Raw genomic sequence first — 13,191 nt, 5'->3', positions numbered from 1 at the left:
GAAAGCAGAACAACAACATGAGCCAATGGTGTGATGAAGCAGCAAAAAAGCTAATGCTATTCTCTGCTGCATCAGCAGAAATCAAGGGAAATAATGGTCCCACCCTATTCTGCCTTAGTCAGACCCTGCTGGGAGTCCTGAATTCAGTTATCATTGTCAGTATATGGAAGCATCACCGCTGCAGACAGCCAGATTGTTGATACAACATGATGCCCTTAATCGTGGGAAAGAATTTCCCAGGACGTTCACAGGCTGGATAAGTCTTTGTGAAGAGTGTAACTTAAAACCCTCCGAGTGCGCATGTACTGGAAGTTTGTCAGACTTGCTGGAGGAACTGAACTGAAAGGACGTGTTTTTCTCTAGTGCTGTAATGTCAGAAATAAACATCATGTAAATAGATTTCTGACTTATTTTATTTCCCCTGCGGAAGCAGGAGGGGTTGTGCATTTTGCCCATGCTTGGGAAAATGTCGCCTATCAAAATCTCCCTGGTCTGTCTGGATATCAGCCAGAGGAGGTTACCGGTTAGCAAGCTCCGAGGACGGTGAGAGGGGCCAGCCTCTATGGAGGGGGGCTTGCAAAACCAACAATCATCAGCACAGTTTAAGAAGTACAGTATATTGGCAAGCTAGGATGTGTGCAGAGGAGGGTGATCAGTATGATCAAGGACCTGGAAACCAAGCCCAAAGAGGAACAGTCAAGGGAGTTAGGAATGTTTATCCTGGAGAAGAGAAGGTAGAGAGCTGACATGAGAGCCATCTGAAGGGCTATCACAGGTGAGATGGATCAAGCTTGTTTTTTCTTGATCCAGAAAGTCCTGAACAAATGCATTCAAATTCCAAGAAAGGAGATTTCAACTAAACATCAGGAAGAGCTTTCTTACAGTAAGAGCTGTTCAACAGTGAAACAGATTCCCTCAGAAGGTGGTGGACTCTCCTTCATTTGGGGTTTTGAAACAGAGCCTGGATGGCCATCTGCCAGGGATTCCTGAGCTGTGGTTAATACATTGCAGGAGTTGCACTGGACTGAGGTCCCTTTCAACTTTACCATTCTTTGACTCTATGATTTCATTGGGTCAAACAGCCCAGATTACATTTTCAAAAATTGTCTTTGCCAGCACAAATTACTTTAGAAGATTGCAATCTTAGTTTTTGCCTGCTCAGGGTAAGGACTTCTCATCTTGTCTCTAAAGAGAGTTTTCCCTTGATTCCACCCACCCAGCCCCCCAAAACGGTGCTGCGTTAGGAAGGATAGCGGCAATTTCATTCTCTGTCAGATTTCCACCTTCAAATTGCCACCCTCCAAATCTGGTAAATCCTCCCCCCAAAAAGCTCAACAACTCTGGGCAATCTTCCTCTGCCAGTTTTTTTATAATGGGAGTAGATCGCAGTCTCTTGGGAGTTGGACGTCCCTCGTATAGTGGTTAGACTAGGGTGTGGGACACAGGGCTCAAAACCCCAGTTGGCCATGAAGTTCCCTCGGAGATGCTGCCTCTCAGCCTGAACTACCTCACAGGGTTTTTGTAAGGATTAAATGAGATGCCATTGAGCTCCTTGGAGGAAAATGTGGCGTATAAATGCAATAAATAATAAATTACTAATAACAGCAACAACAACAACAACAGAAAACAGACTTGGGGAGTTTGCAGGGAAAGAACGATAGGTGGAGAGAGACGTTTTCCCACAAGGACTGCATCTCAGTGGTAGAACACTTACCTGCTTTGCAAGCAGACAGTCTGAGGTAAAATCCCTTATGGCATCACCAGGTAGGGCTGGGAATCACCCCTGCCTGAAAGCCTGGAGAGCTGCTGCTAGTCAGAGTAGGCAACACTGAGCTAGATGGACCAGTGGTCTGACTCAGTATAAGGCAACTTCCTATACTATCTACCTCCCATCCTATTTCATTCTGGAAAACAAATTGATTGCACTCCAAGCAAGAACCAGCTGTCACCTCAAAGACCAGGATGTGAAGCTTGCTGCTTCCCTGCACAGTTCAGAGCCCATATATTTGGAAACATAAGCACCTCTGTAAATCAGAGGTGCCCGGCTGGGGTGTTCAGAGGAAACCTACCTAATGCCCATCGTGCTATTTTATCCTAATGTGAACATCCACTAAGTGTACTGTTTGCTGGCAGTAGTAAGGCATCTGCCATGTTTTTATGATATCATTTAGCAAAGAGGCACGTCTTGGTCCTCCAACCAAAGTACTTGCTTTTGAGGATTCAGCCATGCTGTTCTGTCTGATTTTTTATCTTTTTTTTGGGGGGGGGGTGACCTAAAGAAGATCTGGCTGTGCTGATCTCGACCAGCATCAAAGCAACCAACCTCCATACTACCTTTAGTGACAGCCTTGATAATCGACTTTAGGTCCGAATGTCTACCTTCCCCTTATGCATCATAAGCAACTGTTCAAGAGCAACTGGTCAAAGCTAGAAGAGTACATCTCTGTACTCTCTATACAGCTGTACAGCTCTGCACCCTGAATCTATACAGCTTTATACAGCTGTACGTCTCTGCACCCTGAATCTTGCATAATTCTGGCAGGAAATTTTAATGCCAGAATAGGGCAGATGGATCTTGCACTGTACTCTCATTTTCACGAAAACCCACCTGAACAAGACGAGGCCCACGCTATACCGATTAGACCGTCAAAAGATAAGGGCTGTAAATGATTTCTTAAAATTCCAAAAAAAACCAGAGGCATTCCTTCTGGGAATGGTACAGACCATAGCTGTCAACGTTTCCCTTTTTTTAAAGGGAAATTCCCTTATTCTGAATAGGATTCCTTGCAAGAAAAGGGGAAAGTTGACAGCTATGGTACAGACTGAAGTACCCAAGGGTCAGGAAAAAATATTTATGTATGCCGCTACAGCAGCTCGGATCTTCTTAGCTCCCAAATGGCGGGTGAGTGAGGTTCCTAAAAAGGAGGATTGGCAATTAAAAATGATAGAATATGCAGAGTTAGCAGGTCTAACAAGTAAGATAAGAGAGCAAGAAGATCGTGTATATAAAGAGGAGTGGAAAAACTTTGTGGAGTATCTGGAAGATAATTGTAAACAAGTGAAAATGCTAGTAGCATTAAGGTAAAGTCAACAGTATAATATATAATAAAGAAAGAATAAGGGGAGAAAGTGATCTAAATGGATATACAAGAATTTGCAGAAATGGTGGGAAAATTAAAGGAACCAGGGAAGGGGAATGTGAGAGAAATAACCAGGGGTTGAGGTTACTCTGAAACCCCAGCCCAGTCCACTGGGTTTCCCCAGCCACTCTGGGCGGGTTCCAACAAAGATTAAAAATACATTAAAATGTCACACGTTAAAAACTTCCCTGAACAGGGCTGCCTTCAGATGTATTCTAAATGTTAGGTAGTTGTTTATCTCTTTGACATCTGATGGGAGGGCGTTCCACAGGGCGGGCGCCACTACCGAGAAGGCCCTTTGCCTGGTTCCCTGTAGCTTTGCTTCTTGCAATGAGGGAACCGCCAGAAGGCCCTTGGCGCTGGACCTCAGTGTCCGGGCAGAACGATGGGGGTGGAGACGCTTCTTCAGGTATACTGGGCCGAGGCCGTTTAGGGCTTTGAAGGTCAACACAAACACTTTGAATTGTGCTCAGAAACGTACTGGGAGCTAGTGTAGTTCTTTCAAGACCGGTGTTATATGGTCTCGGCGGCCGCTCCCAGTCAACAGTCTAGCTGCCGCATTCTGGATTAGTTGTAGTTTCCGGGTCACCTTCAAAGGTAGCCCCATGTAGAGCGCATTGCAGTAGTCCAAGCGGGAGATAACTAGAGCATGCACCACTCTGGCGAGACAGTCTGTGGGCAGGTAGGGTTTCAGCCTGTGTACCAGGTGGAGCTGGTAGACAGCTGCCCTGGATACAGAATTGACCTGTGCCTCCATGGACAGCTGTGAATCCAAAATGACTCCCAGGCTGCACACCTGGTCCTTCAGGGACACAGTTACCCCATTGAGGACCAGCGAGTCCTCCACACACACCCGCCCCCTGTCCCCCAAGAACAGTACTTCTGTTTTGTCAGGATTCAACCTCAATCCATTAGCCGCCATCCATCCTCCACCCACCTCCAGGCACTCACACAGGATGTTCACCGCCTTCACTGGTTCTGATTTGAAAGAGAGGTAGAGCTGGGTATCATCTGCATATTGATGGACACCCAGTCCAAACCCCCTGATGATCTCTCCCAGCAGCTGCATGTAGCTGTTAAAAAGCATGGGGGAGAGGACGGAACCCTGAGGCACCCCACAAGTGAGGGCCCAGGGGTCTGAACACTCATCCCCCACCACCACTTTCTGAACACGGCCCAGGAGGAAGGAGCGGAACCACTGTATAACAGTGCCCCCAGCTCCCAGCCCCTCTAGACGGTCCAGAAGGATGTTATGGTTGATTGTATCAAAGGCCGCTGAGAGATCCAGCAGAACTAGGAAACAGCTCTCACCTTTGTCCCTAGCCCGCCAGAGTTCATCAAGCAGTGCGACCAAGGCAGTTTCAGTCCCATGATGAAGCCTGAATCCCAATTGGAAGGGATCCAAATGGTCCGCATCCTCCAGGTGTGCCTTGAGTTGTTCAGCAACCACCCGCTCAATCACCAAATGGAAGATTTGAGACTGGGCAATAGTTGGTCATACTGGCCGGGTCTAAAGATGGTTTTTTAAGAAGCGGTTTAATGACCGCCTCTTTCAGTGGGTCTGGGAATGCTCCCTCACAGATGGAAGCATTCACCACCCCGCAGAGCCCATCACCCAGCCCTTCCTGGCTTGCTTTTATTAGCCAGGATGGGCAAGGATCAAGGAGACAGGTGGTTGGTTTCATGTGTCCAAGCAGCCTGTCCACATCCTTGGGGGTAACGGATTGAAATTGATTCCATGCAACTTGACCAGACAGGGCTCCCGCACTCTCCTGCCCCAGCCCTGCTCCCATGGTGGTGTCTACCTCCTTCTAAATATGAGTGACTTTATCTGCAAAGAACTTTGCAAAATCGTTGCAGGAGATCTTGGGGTCTTTACAAGGCCCCGGTGGTAAAGGTGGTTCCGTTAAATTGCAAGCCACCTGAAAAAGTCTCCTGCTACTATTTTCTGCAGATGCAATAGAGGCGGTGAAGAAAGTCTTCTTCGCCATCGCTATCGCCACTTGGTAGGCTCGATGTTGAGATCTAACCCGTGTCCAGTCTGATTCAGAATGAGTTTTCTGCCACCGACGCTCTAGCCGTCTCAGCGATTGTTTCCTTGCCCTCAGCTCTGAAGAAAACCATGGGGCTGTCCAGGCTCCATGCAATCGGAGAGGGCGCTTTGGAGCCAGACAGTCGATAGCCCTGGTTAACTCCGCATTCCAGCGGGCCACCAGGGAATCAGCTGAAATGCCATCAACATGGGATAAAGCATCCCCTACCATTCTCTGGAAACCATTTGGATCCATTAAGTGGTGGGGGCGGACCATCCAAATTGGTCCCACCTCCCTGCAGAGGGGAAGGGGCGCAGAGAAGTCCAGTTGCACCAGGAAGTGATCTGACCATGGTACTTCTTTTGTTTCACTTTTACTTAGTGTCAGATCACCCACGTCACTAGAGGTGAACACCAGGTCTAAGGCATGTCCGTGACTATGAGTTGGGCCAAACTTACTCAGGGACAGCCGCATGAAGGCCATGCTTTCCCCGAAGTCCCGAGCAGCCCCTTGTAAGACCTGGGTTGCTGTGTGTAAGAGAAACCTGGTGGACAAGCAGCAGCTAAGACAGGCCCATCTGCTTCATCCAACCAAGTCTCTGTTACACATGCCAGGTCAAGTCCTCCATCCACAATCAAGTCATGGATGGCAGTGGTCTTATTAATCATTGACCTAGCATTACACAGCAACACCTTCCGGTCATGTGGGTTTCCCTTGTTGATTCCAGTATCCACCCGGTCAAGACCAGACTTGGAGGCAGGGATAGTCTTCAAACAATGACTAAACCTGCCTCCTCGGTAATGACATGGTCTGGTCTTAGCGTAACTCCTCCTCCTACCCGTGATCACTGAGATTGGATGTCCCAGTGCATCCCCCCCCCCATGGAACTTGCCCACACCAGGGACAGGGAGGCAATAGCAGAACAGCCCCGCACTTCCCCAAGAGTTTGTTCCAAATGAGTCCAGCCCCATTCTCTAGGCACTGCCACAGGAGTCCTTTTGTAACTGGGATTGTGAGGGCCTGGGCCAGTTGGAAAAGGCCTTGGAGGGGAGCAGGCCCTGCAGTCCTCACCACAGCTGATGGTCCACTGGTCGCATATAAAGGGCAAGAAGGAGATCAAGGTGGACAGAGAGTTCCATGGTAGTGAGTGAGCTGGCAACTGAAGCAGCTGTCAAAGCGGGAGCTTGGCTATTGACAGGATTTCGCTTATGCTTTTTCCATCATAGCCGATATGTAGGTTCAAAGCCTTTCTGATATCTGGGGTGGCGTGGTCTTTAAAGAATCCCTTTATGATTACTTCATGCTGGGGATTTTCTGGATCTATCTCCCTCCCCCTCCCCCAGTTTTTATGGCTGATGTAAGTCTGGTGTAGTAGTCTGATGGGTGTTCATTCGGTCCTTGTAGGATGGTCTGGACTTTAGTGCAATTTATGGTGCGTTGCCCAGCAGCTTTTACTCTTTCTAGGATTACCTTTTTGAAGATTTTGATGTACCAAGCCCCTTTTGCGGTATTATAGTCCCAATCAGGCTTGTTGTACAGATTTTGCTGTGAGAGTAAGTCCGTGTTTGCCGGTGGTTTATCTTGGAAGTTTGGCTGTAATCGCTGATGGGAGGAATGTCCGTTATCAAAATGAATATCCTAACTAATGTATTATTTCTATTTCAAACCACTCCATTGATCAACAATGTGCACTGCTTTAAAGAATGACAAAAAGACATTTCGAGATTTGTATAGTAGGGGAAGAAGCTGAGGATTAAATATAAAATTTTGATAGATGTTAAAGAAAGAGGTGGATTCCCCTTGCCTGACTTACATTTGTACTATGTCACTTCCGGTTTTATCGCTGCCATTTGAAGGAGCGCAGGATCAACTCTCCAGAGAGGTCCTGAGCTTTGCGAGGCAAAAAGAGGTTATGCTAGGGCTCCGTGAACCTCGAAACCTGAGGAGGTAAATCCTCGGGGCTGGGGGATCTGGCTGCATTTCAGGCGACTCTCCTGTGTGCATACCAGACCTGTCAGGACTCGGGGAAGAAGCAGGATTGAAGATGCGAACGCTAGGATCCATTCTAGACCCGCAAAGCAATGCCACAGGCTCCGAAAGGCGAAGCGGTGAAGCATTCTGAGGCATAAGGTTAATCCTGGACTTCAAAAAAAAAAAAAAAAAAAAAAAAAAGGAAATTGGAATAGAAGCAGAAGAACAAGGAGGTTCCGGAAACGTTTTAAGGATTTTGGGGTTAAGGAAATCCTACCAGACGCTGGCGGAGGAAATGGCGCAGGATAAAAGCGTTATGAGTGAAAATGCCATGTCGAATAATTGTTTTGATTGGAAATGATTATTTTAATGACAAGAAGTATTCAGGTCCGATAGTTCTGGGTGATTATGTCAAAAAGGGATCAGTTTGAAGTCATAAAACCTCGAAATCTTCCATAAATTGGTGCGGCTGGGATCAACAGAAAGAACCGGAGCAGCCTCAAGTATCCTGATCTTCAATCAGCACGTCGTCCTGTAGCTCATTGTGATGAAATTCCAGTGCCTATCTTCGGAGAACTTCCTGACATTAGTGACGAAGATGCCTCCAGTGTTGAAGGACATGAAGAAGAAGAAGTGGTTCTTGAAGATGATGCTCCACATCCATTTTCCCAAAAGAAGTTGAATGATCTAGTTCACGACCTCAGCTTGTCAAAGGAGTCTGCTGAACTGTTGGCATCCAGATTGAAGGAAAAAAACCTCCTCTCTGACAGTGCTTCTTCTGCAACAGGCATCAAGAGTACCTCTGTTTTTTCTTGGAAGAGAAGGACTTGGTGTACCGTGCAGATATTGCGCAGCTTCGGCTCAAGCTTGGAGTGCCACAGTACGAACCCAAAGATTGGAGACTGTTCATTGACAGCAGCAAGCGATCACTGAAATGTGTTCTGCTACACAACGGCAACCAGTTTGCCTCTATACCCCTGGCTCACTCAAGTACACTGAAGGAGAACTATGAAGCAGTGAAGTATGTGCTGGAGAAAATTGGTTATGATCAGCATAAGTGGTTTATTTGTGTTGACCTGAAGATGGTGAACTTTTTGTTGGGACAACAGTCTGGCTTCACCAAGTACCCATGTTTTCTGTGCATGTGGGATAGTAGGGACCGTGCTCAGCATTACACGAAGAAGGACTGGCCTGTGCGGGAGGAATTGGTGCCTTGCAAAGAAAGGAACATCATCAACGACCCTCTGGTGGACAGAGACAGAATACTCTTCCCACCGCTGCACATCAAGCTCGGCTTAATCAAGCAGTTCACCAAGGCTCTGGACAAGGATGGTGACTGCTTCACTTGTGCCAGGCTTTTCCAGGATTGACCATGGATTAGTTGAAAGCTGGCATCTTTGACGGTCCTCAGATCCGTCAGCTCATCAGAGATCCAGAGTTTGGAAACTCAATGAACGAAGTGGAACTGGAAGCGTGGAAGACATTTGTTCTGGTAGTGAAGAACTTTCTTGGCAACAATAAGGCCAGAAACTACGCAGAACTTGTCAACAACATGCTGACTGCTTTCAGAAACCTGGGCTGCAACATGAGCGTCAAGATGCATTACCTATTTTCACATCTGGACCAGTTTCCTGAGAACCTGGGTTCAATGAGTGACGAGCAGGGGGAGAGATTCCATCAGGACATGAAAGAGATGGAGACCAGGTATCAGGGTCGCTGGGATGCAGTCATGATGGCTGACTACTGTTGGACTCTGAAGAGAGACCTCCCTGCTGCTGAGCATTCCAGGAGTTCCAAGAAACGGAAGTTCAAGCCCTGAAGTTTGAAAAATGGTGAAGCAACATGCAATTTACGTGTACTTACCTTTATCAATGCCCACCATTCAGTTTACAGTAAACCTGACCTGATGGAGAGAAATGGATGCCATTTCCTGATTCAGCAGTGCAAAAATACCCTAAATCAGTTGTAGAAATCTAGACAACATTCAAAAAGTAAAAAATTGTAGCCCAGTGAATAATTTCAAAATGAATTAAAAATGTATATTAGGATTATTATTGAACAATATTTGTAAATGAATATAGACAGACAGCAAGAATTTGTATATATAGAAAGATTTCTTTGTTTACGGACATTTAATGGAAAAAATGAAGAAGAACAATCTTGTGGAAAATGGACAAAGACAATGCAAAAAGTCAAAGAGGACACAAAAAAGCCAGAAGAAGGAAGGAAGGAAGTCAGCTCGGGAGAGCAAGAACAAATGTGAAATATAATGTATCTGTATGTGCAGTATGTAACTAAAAATTCAATAAAGATCATCTGAAAAAAAGAAAAAAAAGAAAAGCATTTGGTGTACTTCCGGCTTCCAGCAATGAGATATGGCGGCCTCCCAAGAGATCGGACAGCCAGTTGTGCCAGTAATTCAGGGTTAAATGAGGGTAATTAACCCTGACCCCCCCCCCCAGGGAAGGGGGGGCTGTGCCACCCGCAGACCGTCTGTTATCTGCGCTCTGCAACAAGATGCGGAGGCAGGGGTGCTGGGTGATGTCCAAGGCATGAATTTGGCAACTCTCCAAAGTCAGTCTCGTCAGCTGGGAGTCCCTGTTTCCTAAAATTAAGAGATTTGGCAAAAAAAACCCAGGCATGTTCTGTATGGAAAGAGTTAAAAGAAAAATCTGCTAAACTACACAGTTGTTGGAGCCCACATTTCGGACTTCAGAAAGACTCCTTTCTTGTTGTTTTGCTGAATGAGGTGAGCGGCTGCCGTACTTTTGTATTTGTTATCTTTGCTATTTCATGATTTGGCAAACCCCACCAAGAAAGAATTAATTACCCAAAGGAAACCCAGGAGGAGTAAAATAATTTGACTTATTGACTCATCACAGTCCTTGGCGGAGAGCCCTGATCAAAATTGGCAGAGCAAGATCAGATATGATCAGAACAGCTCAGGCTAAGGAGGAAGATGGCGATGGTAAAAGCTCTGACACAGTAAGAGAAAGGATACGATCAGAAAAAGCCTCCTTCAATGGAGGGAGATTGGAGATACTTTTTTTATTGGAATTGCAAAAGGGGTGTACTTTACAGAGGATGCATTTACTTGCATGGAATATTACAGTTTGAGAAAAGAGTGGCGGTGAACTCTGGGTGCCTGCCAACTGTCCGAGGGCCCCGGAGAGCTGGCGTGGGTTTTTATGAGGAAACTGAAACAATCTTTGTGTGACTTGCTGATTGCCAAGTACACCTCTACAGTACATTTGAAACATAAAAGATCAAAGACAGTGAGAAGTCGCTAATTAATTTCAACCTTGGCTGGAAGCCCAGAGCCTATTAGAACAACCATCAGCAGAAAAAGGAGGAGTAATCAAGGAGGACTGTGCTTCAAAATATTAAAACTAAGAACAATGTGGAAAAAGCTCCCTGCGTGATTATAGAAATAACGAATGGTCAAATAAAACAAGATAGAGAGTTATACCAGCGACTAACTGATAGAGAGGAGATTGTTAATATCAGGACTGGAAAATTGTGAAGTAATAGAGAAGATAGCAGAAAGATAAAGGATGAATACAGTGGTACCTCAGGTTAAGTACTTAATTCGTTCCGAAGGTCTGTTCTTAACCTGAAACTGTTCTTAACCTGAAGCACCACTTTAGCTAACGGGGCCTCCTGCTGCCGCTGCGCTGACGGAGCACGATTTCTGTTCTTATCCTGAAGCAAAGTTCTTAACCTGAAGCACTATTACTGGGTTAGCAGAGTCTGTAACTTGAAGCGTATGTAACCTGAAGCATATGTAACCCGAGGTACCACTGTATTTGGCTTTTGAAATCCAGAACATGGGAAGTCCCATTGAAATTAATTAATTTGGATTATAGAATTGGCTACTTTTTTGTTTTTGAATGTGGAAAGATTGGGTTTGATTTGTTATTAATATGAATGTTTTTTAATTGGAAAATGAATAAAAATTATTAACAAAAAAATAATGAAAAGCGTTTGGTGTAAAGTATGAATAATGGAAGAATAAATGTTTTCAGACCCATTTGATGTCGTCGCCCCCCCCCCCATTTTGTTTGGTATGCATTTTGTTGTAATGTTCATGAAATGAAGTGCTAACAAGAATTCTTTCAAACTGTTAATTCCATCACGCAATAGCAAGCTACTCAACACCTACTTTGCCTCTGTCTTCACCCAAAAGTAAAGTGATGCCCAACTTGGTGATAACAGAATAAATGATGTAAGGAGGGACAAGATAGGGGGAAATGTAGTAAGGGAACACCTAGCTACTTTAAATGAATTCAAATCTCCAGGGCCTGATGAGCTGCATCCAAATATACTAAAGGAGCTTGTGGATGTAATTTCAGAGCCTTTGTCTATGATCGTTGAGAATTCTTGGAGAACAGGTGAGGTCCCTACAGACTGGAGAAGGGCTAATGTTCTCCCCATCTTCAAAAAGGAATACCCAGGAAACTACCAACCGGTGAGCTTGACATCCTAGAACAGATAATTCAACAGTCGGTCTGTGAGCATTTAGAAAAGGATGCTGTGATTACTAAGACCCAGCATGGGTTTCTCAAAAATAAGTCATGTCAGACGGACCTCATTTATTTTTTTATGGAGTAACAAGCTTGGTGGATCAGGGGAATGCTGTGGACATTGTGTATATTGATTTCAGTAAGACTTTTAACAGAGGCTGGATCTAGACGAACCAAAAAAGTGTTACAGGAAAATGCGTTCTAAGCTCATAATGGAAAATCACATTGCCGAAGGATTAAACTGTACAGCGCCATCTGATGTCACATGTTTATAACACAGTTATAACGATATAATTGCCTGAATGTAGCTGAGTCCAAAATCCCCCATGATATTCTTGTGAGGAAGCTGGTAAAATGTGGGTTGAACGAGATAACTGTTAGGTGGATTTGTAGCTGACTCACTGGCCTAACCCAAAGAGTACTCATTAATGGTTCCTCGTCTTCCTGGAAAAAAGTGACAAGTGGGGTGCCGCAGGGTTGTGTCCTGAGCCCATTGTTCTTCAACGTCTGTATAAACAACTTGGATGAAGGAATTGAGGGGATGCTCATCAAATCTGTAGATGACATGAAAGTGGGACAAGTAGCTAATGCCGTAGAACAGTGGTTCCCAATTAGGGGTCCGGGGACCCCTGGGGGCCCGTGAAATGCACCCAAGGGATCTGTACACCATCCCTTGTTGGGGGACTCACTAATCTTGTTAATTGTACCACCTCAAATGACAAGTAAGGAATAGTATGTGTTAAGGGTATCGGGTGGTAGCTCGAGAGCAATTAGGCAGTATGCCTCACTAGTCTGTTCTAAAGCTTTCTTATTGGTGCTAAGCTTTCTTATTGGCGCCTCTATTCCATGTCTTGCTTATTCACTGGCAGAATCTGAGAGTGGGTGGTCCTTAAATCTTCCCCAGCAGAGTAGTTTCTTGACCCCCAGTCTGTGCCTCCCCTCTCTGCATGAAAGCCTACTGCGCAAGGAAGGTTTGGGTAACGGGGGACCTCCCCCCTCCCCCCTTTGCTCAGGCAAGGTGTCCTGGCACCGCCTTGCATCCTCCGAGCCCTGCATCTCCTCCCCACTAGAGGCGTGGCTTCCTTCCTCCGCTGAGGAAGTGCTGCTTCCCATGATCTTTGGGGGCTCTCTGTAATCCATCCGCCTTTTCCCCTCTCGCCCCTGAGCCAATGGCAGTTCCCTGACATCCACCCCCTCCTCAAGACCCCCCTCCCCATTGGCGAGGTCTTTAACCGTCTCCTTCTCTTGAGCTTCGGCAGGCGATGGAGGAAAACCCCAGAAAAAACAGTCATCATCCTCCGTGGATTCAAAAGCTGCTTCCCATCCTCTCGGGTCCCTCCCCGCTGGTCGGACGTCCCAGTCTGATTCTTCTCCCTCTGACACTTTCCCAACCTCGTCCCTGCGGCCTTCCTCCTCCCCTGAGGAAGGGAAATCTATGAAGTCCCCTTCATCGTCCGTGGGTCCGAACACCTCCTCCAAGAACCTCGCTGGGGGTTTAGGCTTATATGGGAACAAACCATGGAA

At 46.1% G+C, this 13,191-nt stretch overlaps 1 protein-coding gene across 1 annotated transcript in view; it reads left to right on the top strand.

The window, feature by feature from the left end:
* LOC309333191 (androgen receptor-like) overlaps positions 1–13,191 on the top strand; it is a gene marked incomplete at its 3' end in the record, with an annotated part of 490,100 nt that overhangs the window by 59,360 nt on the left and 417,549 nt on the right.

The sequence above is a fragment of the Podarcis erhardii genome, assembly GCF_964252035.2.
Source record: "Podarcis erhardii genome assembly, chromosome: W".
NCBI lineage: Eukaryota > Metazoa > Chordata > Lepidosauria > Squamata > Lacertidae > Podarcis > Podarcis erhardii.
The sequence above is the reverse complement of the archived record's forward strand: the minus strand, read 5'-3'. Positions and strand labels throughout refer to the sequence as shown.